Genomic DNA, 6,559 nt, shown 5'->3' on the forward strand with positions numbered 1-6,559 from the left:
CTCCATGCTAATGGATCCAGTGAATGTCTTTTCACAGACTGATTTCTGCAGCTTCAAAAGTCTTGTTACCAGCCCACAGGACCTTTCACACACTGGGGTTACTAAATGCAAGTTTTGAATTCTTTTCAGTGATGCAAAGGAAATATTTAAAATTAGAACAGCAGAAAAATCATTAACTCAATTTCAAACATTTCTGTTTAGAAAGAGTTTAATAATGTTCTCTCTCTCCACTCCTTTTCTTCTTTAACTGAATGACAGATTTTCTTCCTTTGGCACCAAAGTTGTTAACTTTGCTTGGTTTTATTTCCAAGGACTTTAAGGCAAGAGCAGTGGCTTTCTGTACATCAAGGTAATTCTGTGTTATCCTTTCACCTATTGACTAGGCGCATCTCAGAATGGACAGTTTGCTAGCTCATGCTGGGGAATTAAGGGATGTGGCTGAGTGTTGCTTGCAATCGTCACCAAAATGAGGGACTTTCTCAGCTCCACCACAGCCAGGCAGTGCGCAGTGCTTCTGGGAAGAGGAAGGCCCTTCTCTGGAGGAGTAACTCAGAGCAGCAATGGGTAAGTTTGTCTGTCCTTCCTGTATTAGAGAGGGGGAAACTGTGATAAAGGAGTAAAAACACAAGCAAGTACTTCCTCTATCTACAGTCTGTGGACCACCAACCATCTGAAAGACAGCAAAAGGTGGTAACTCCAGCTCATGCTGGTCCCCAGGGCCAGGTGGGACCTGGCTTGTACGATCAGTATCCCAGTGAAAGTGCTAAAGTAACAAACAGTGAAATTCCTAATAGTGTTATACTCAAGCATGTAGTTATCATCTCCTTTCCTAGTTGCCAACTCACAGTGAGATGCATGGCAGCCTGTCATTGTTTTTTATTTTTTCAGAAAGGTTGGGCAGTCCTTTGAGTAAAAAGTCTAGGAGTGTTATTCTGACACACACTAAGCAAATTATGCTTTTTGGTTACTGAACTTGCACTTGTGTATTCTTCTGGAAATGATTTCTTTATAATTAATGGATTTTTCTAGCCCTTGAATACTTGCAAGTGTTCAAAAATTTCCCAACTGACATTGGAGTGAAGTATGTAGAAAGAACTACAATGCCCAAATAAAAATAAAACTATTATTTTCTTTTGGAACTTTAGAAAACTTTGATCTTCCAGTGCAAATCTTCCTGATATTTATTAATTTTATGATTACTGTTAGCTTAAGTACAGGAGTTTTTTTGCAAATAGGATTTTTGCAGGTAAAAATAGTTCATGTTTAAAAATTTTAAATATTTTTCTGAGAAAAAAAAATATCAGTTATCTTTTTTGTGTGTGTGTGTGTGTAATGTTTTGGTTTAGAAAAGTTTGTATTTTCTGAAATAATGAAACATTTTCCACTGAGAAATTCCCAGGTTTAACTGGAGCTACTTACTGGATAGTGAGGGTTCATAAAAGACCTCTCATCATCTCCCAAGCCACCTGTGCTTTCTTTTGAATAATTCATTCTATCGTATTTTTCATACCTTCATGGCTAACATCATATCATGAGATTCTTTACTACAATAAAGAATTGTTTTATATATCATACATACATCATAGAACACCCTGAGAGTTTCTTCATGTGTTTCAGACAGGGATTATTCTACAGAGGAATAAATGGACATGGGATGATTAGGGCTAGTGAGACTTCTTGTCTACTGAAGGCTATGCTATGTGAAAAGGAAAGGGTGTTCCCTTTTCAGAGGAGCAGGAAAACACAAGAGCAAGAGGAAGTGTGAAGTATGCTAAAAGAAAGATGAGGTTCTTCCTTCTCCTCTGCCCCAAAGTACATGTGCGCTGTGGGAAGAAATGTTCGTAGCAGCATGCATGGGAAAACCCATGGTCTGGTAGCCCTGTGTGAATGGTAGCGACCGTCTTTTAACATATGTGTGTAATAATCACAGATGCTTTTTTGTGCTTCTCAGGAGAAAATAAAAGAGATTTACAATTTTGTTCAAAAATGTAAACACTGAGGTCAGTGCTGCTGGGAAAGTAACTCAGTCTGTAACAGGCGTGCTTGAGCCCTGTATCTGGATTAGAAATGTAAGTGAAGATGTCCAGCCCATGCCTCAGATGCTGCACAGTGTGCTCGGACGGGCTGTCCCCAGCTGGTAGCCACATGTGAGCACCGAGGAAAGTGCACGGGGCAGCGTTGGTACTTGGGGCACCCCATGAGCCACAGCCTCCGCCATCCTGGCCCAGCCCAGCCCAGCAGGCCCAAATGGGAGTCCACAAGCTCAGTGGGGTCCCAGCAGTGGCAGCTGCACTGCTGAGCCTTCCAGGCAGGCATCAAAGGCCAAAGGTGGGAGCGAAAATCCCTTTTGGGGATCTCAGTGTAAGGCAAAACAAGGCCTCAGGAGGCTGCTGGTTGTTTGAAGGTATCTAGCTGGCTCCCCATGCTGAGAAATAAGGAACTTTAAAAGAATAATTCTAATTCACTAAAACTAGTATCTATGTGTATGGTTATCTCCCTTCCTGAATTACTCGTTTAATATCTGGCCACATGCTGCTAAGGGCTTCATGGAGAGATGAGAGAGCATATTTGCTCTCACTTCTCTGAAGTCCACACAGCACATTCCTGGGATTGATTGTTCCCTCATCCTTTTAGTTTTTGTCCCCACAAGCTTGGAAGCAAAGAAAGGCAGCATTTTAATTTCCCACCCAAAACAGCTGTTTAAACTGACTTTGTACCAGATGGATTAGAAATCGTGGCATTCACTAAGGCTAGTAGAAAAAGGCATATTCTTTTTAATGAGGAAGAGAATTCCAAGTATGACTGTTTTACCATGAATTTTCAGACCAAACAGAATTTCTTTTATATATGAATGGATTTACTGCATGTAGGGTCAACAACACAGATTTTAAAATGGCCTGTAGGTACTTAATTCTCAGGCCTCCAAGCTGGTGTCCTGGCCTGATTGGAGTCAATGGGAAATGAAAGCACAGTTGGGAGACAGGGTCTTGTCTCCCTTCTTTAACAGGCTTCCTAACTCTGAGTTTCCAAAGAAGCCTCAGTTAGCTCTTAAAACACAGATTACAAATGCTGGTGTTAAGCAATCAGTGATAGAAGTAGTATTGAAAGGAAGGGCACATAGGAAACAGTGATGTGAGAGAGGTGTCTGGCGGCAGTGACAGTGTGGTAGGATGAGGCAGCTGAAAATGAAGAAGGAGGATGGAGGGACTACATCAGTTTAACTTCTGTGGGAGGTGGGTGCCAGTGACTGTTGGTTTTACAGTCATATCGTGGGACAGCTCCTTATGATCGTAAAACAAGGCAGGGAAAGTTGGTACCATTTTGTGAGTAGTGTCTCTGTCATCAAACCCGTTTTTTTCCTGTAAAGGTGCTCATGACATCTCAGGGAACAGCAATGATGTCCCCAGGCCAGGGTGGCCAGTCCCTGAGGGCCTGTCCTGGGCTGTGGGCTGCTTGGAAACTCTCCTCCAGACATGCTGAGATATGAAGTGTTTAATAGCATAGGAAAAAAAAAAAAAAAAAAAGTCCTCTCAGGAACCTGGAGATATCAAATAATCATTATGATATATCTGAGTTTTATTGAAACCCAGGAAACTTTGCTAAAGAAAGTTGTAAATATTTTTCTCCTGAGTGACTCAGGCTGCCTCCCAAGTGAAAGCAAAGCCTCCAACGTTCCAGAGATAATTTCTTTCTTCTGCACTGCCCCACTGACTTCCTAAAGCATACTGAAAAAATAGTCCATCCTCTGCCTGCATCCAGAGAAGCTGGGAAAAGGCAACGGGCATTAACTTCATTTTGTTTCAAGCCTCATTTTCAGAATTGGACATCCAGCAAAAGCTTGTGGAATTTTCTGCATCCAGTATTTGAAGGAAGCATGTACGTTTGCTGGAACTGTCTCTGCCACTACAAATCCCACTGTATCACTCCAAAAAAAGAGTCAGCAGATGCAGCGTGTAAAGATGAGCCATGGCCTGGGGCAGCTCTACCAGGCATGTAGCGGTAGATGGGAAGATGGCAGGTGGGGCAGTGGCCTCTTACCCCTGTGCACAGTCAGCTACCACAATGGCTGCCACAGGACAGGAGAGAGGTGATTTTACACAGCTTTGCTGTCACCCATCGTCATTGGAGTAACCAAGATGGTCCTGGCAGACTCAGAGGATGGATGAGATATGAATGTCAACCAGTCTGCGGTTCCCTTCTCTTACCCAGCTAACTGCTGACTAAAGAGTGACAATTTTCATGTTCTTGTGAGCGTGTCTGAAATTTAAAATCTACTTTTAGAACAACAAAAAAATAATTATAATGCTGGATGTCCTCCAACCCCTCATTATCTAAAATGCAAAACTCCGAAGAGATCAGCTGCATACTGCTGCAGGTTTTCTGCTACTGCATGGCAGCCTCAGTGCTGCTGCCTTTGCAACCATCTTATCCTGATCACACAAACAGTTTTGTGGGAACATCAAGTGATCTCAGACTTTGTTTATGAAGTACTCCTCAAGACTGGGAAGACTTAAACCCTAAACTGGAGCCAAAAGAACAGATGTTCCTTTTCCTTCCTTGAGGCAAGAGCCTATGGGGAAAAAAAAACACACACACACACAAAAAAAAAAAAAAAAAAAAAAAAAAACACAGAAACCTAAATGGGTTCATCGTAGGATAGACTCACTGTATTTGCTTTCATCTAGGTAAAATGTCAAAATTGTTGAATTCAAATTTTAAGAACTATATAAAGATACTCTAAATCCTCTGTGGAGGAGTTACCCATTTTCTCTGGCTCTATTTTTATACACGAATATAAATAGCAAAGATTGTTCATGCCTGATAGCATCAGAGAATCATTGTGGTGGGAAGGGACCACACAAGGTCTCTGGTCCAGCCTCCTGCTCATGAGGGTGTCAACACTGACTTCCGATCAGGTTACTCAGGGTTTTGTCCAGGCAGGACAAAAAAAGTTTCCAAGGACAGAGACTCTACAGCCTTTCTGGGCAAGATGATCCAGTCCTTAATTATTCTCATACTTATTCTTTTTTACATCCAGTCACAATTCCCCATATTTCAATTTATGACCATATCCAAAGGACAAAAGTACTTTCCTGATGACTGATGTCATATCTTGAGTGCTGGCTGGACGTTGGGCTTCATGGAGCAGATTCAGGAATAGCTTTTCTGGTAGATTTAAGAAAATGGCTGCTGCCTCCATTAAGTGTTTCAGCTGCATTTTTAGCTAAGATAGTCCACGTTTTTATGTGAGTAAATAAGCACAGTGGGAATGAAAGGATAAAAAATGCAACCATAAATCACATTCTGCCATGGCATCATAAGTATAGTTCCATCAATGTCAAGATACAGCTCTGTATTTTTTTATTCCATAAAAGAAGATTAAAATGATCAGAATTACGTGGTTCATCACATGCAATTTCTAATTCTTCAAATGTTCTCCTTTTCTAGACATAGTCATTTTTAAGAAAAGCTCAAGTCACTGACCTTCATATTTTTTCACTGAGTGACAGCATAGGAGTATTTCTACTGGAATAATTAGTATGAAAACATAGTTTGTCACCTAATAACTAAAAAAATATTTTGAGCAGCTTCCATATAAGAATAAGAAACATTTCAAGCAGTCTGTTTAATAACAATGTCAATAAGTAATGTGTACCTAATTTATTGCATTGGTCCTTGTGTGGGATTACCAGTAAACAAGAGGGTTCTGATGTGCAGTCCAGCCTCCTTCCTTGCATGAAGTTTATGTTTAGATGTGCTCTAGATAGATTTAGAAAAACAAAAGCGGCTTGAATGTTTCTCTGTAGTGATAATTTTGAAACACATATCCAGATGGCTCAGCAGTACAATGGATATTCACAGATACTGCATGAAGCACTGAGATGTTATGGGGAAAAAAGGCACTAGAGCCTTTCTTATTTTGTCCAACCTAGCAAATTCTCTGTTTGGAAGGAACTGAGGTCATTTGGAGCCAGTTACCTCACCTCTGAATTTCAACAGGAGTAAAATGTCCTTATTAATACACGGATATTATTAGTGTTGACCTGTGCTCTCATTTTATCTGGAAATTAACATATTTTTTTCTCATAAAGGAGTGATCCATGTTGCTTTTTGGCCTACCCAAGGCTAGTGTTATTTAGGTGACTAGTTTCTTGAGATGCCCATCTTGCAGGAAAGCAGAACTGCTTCAAGAGAGGGAAATGTATGTATGTAGTCAGTACTGTATGACTAAAGAGAAAAGAGATTATTTTAATGCACAATTAGTGATAACTTTGCGCTTCTGCACATAGGATGCTGCATAACGGATGACTCAGAATGTGCCTGCTCATATAGTTTGGCCCATAACTCTCAAGTTCAGCTCAGCAACCTCAGGGTAATTGCTACCTATTTTGAACCAAATAGCAAGCAAGTAGCTTTTCCACTGGGGCATCAGGGGCCAGAATCTTAGCTGGTGTAAATTGGTATAGCTCCCTCAGCTGGAAATGAGTTACAGTGATTTACAGTAACCAAGGGTGTGGCCTCTATTGTTGGCTTGGCTTTATTTCTTTCCATCATGCTT

General features: G+C 40.8%; 1 long non-coding RNA gene across 1 annotated transcript in view; it reads left to right on the forward strand.

Moving 5' to 3' along the window:
• LOC121078047 overlaps nucleotides 1–6,559 on the forward strand; it is a 176,608-nt gene that overhangs the window by 123,504 nt on the left and 46,545 nt on the right. The window lies entirely within an intron of this gene.

This window comes from Cygnus olor, chromosome 14 (genome assembly GCF_009769625.2).
Source record: "Cygnus olor isolate bCygOlo1 chromosome 14, bCygOlo1.pri.v2, whole genome shotgun sequence".
Classification (NCBI taxonomy): Eukaryota; Metazoa; Chordata; class Aves; order Anseriformes; family Anatidae; genus Cygnus; species Cygnus olor.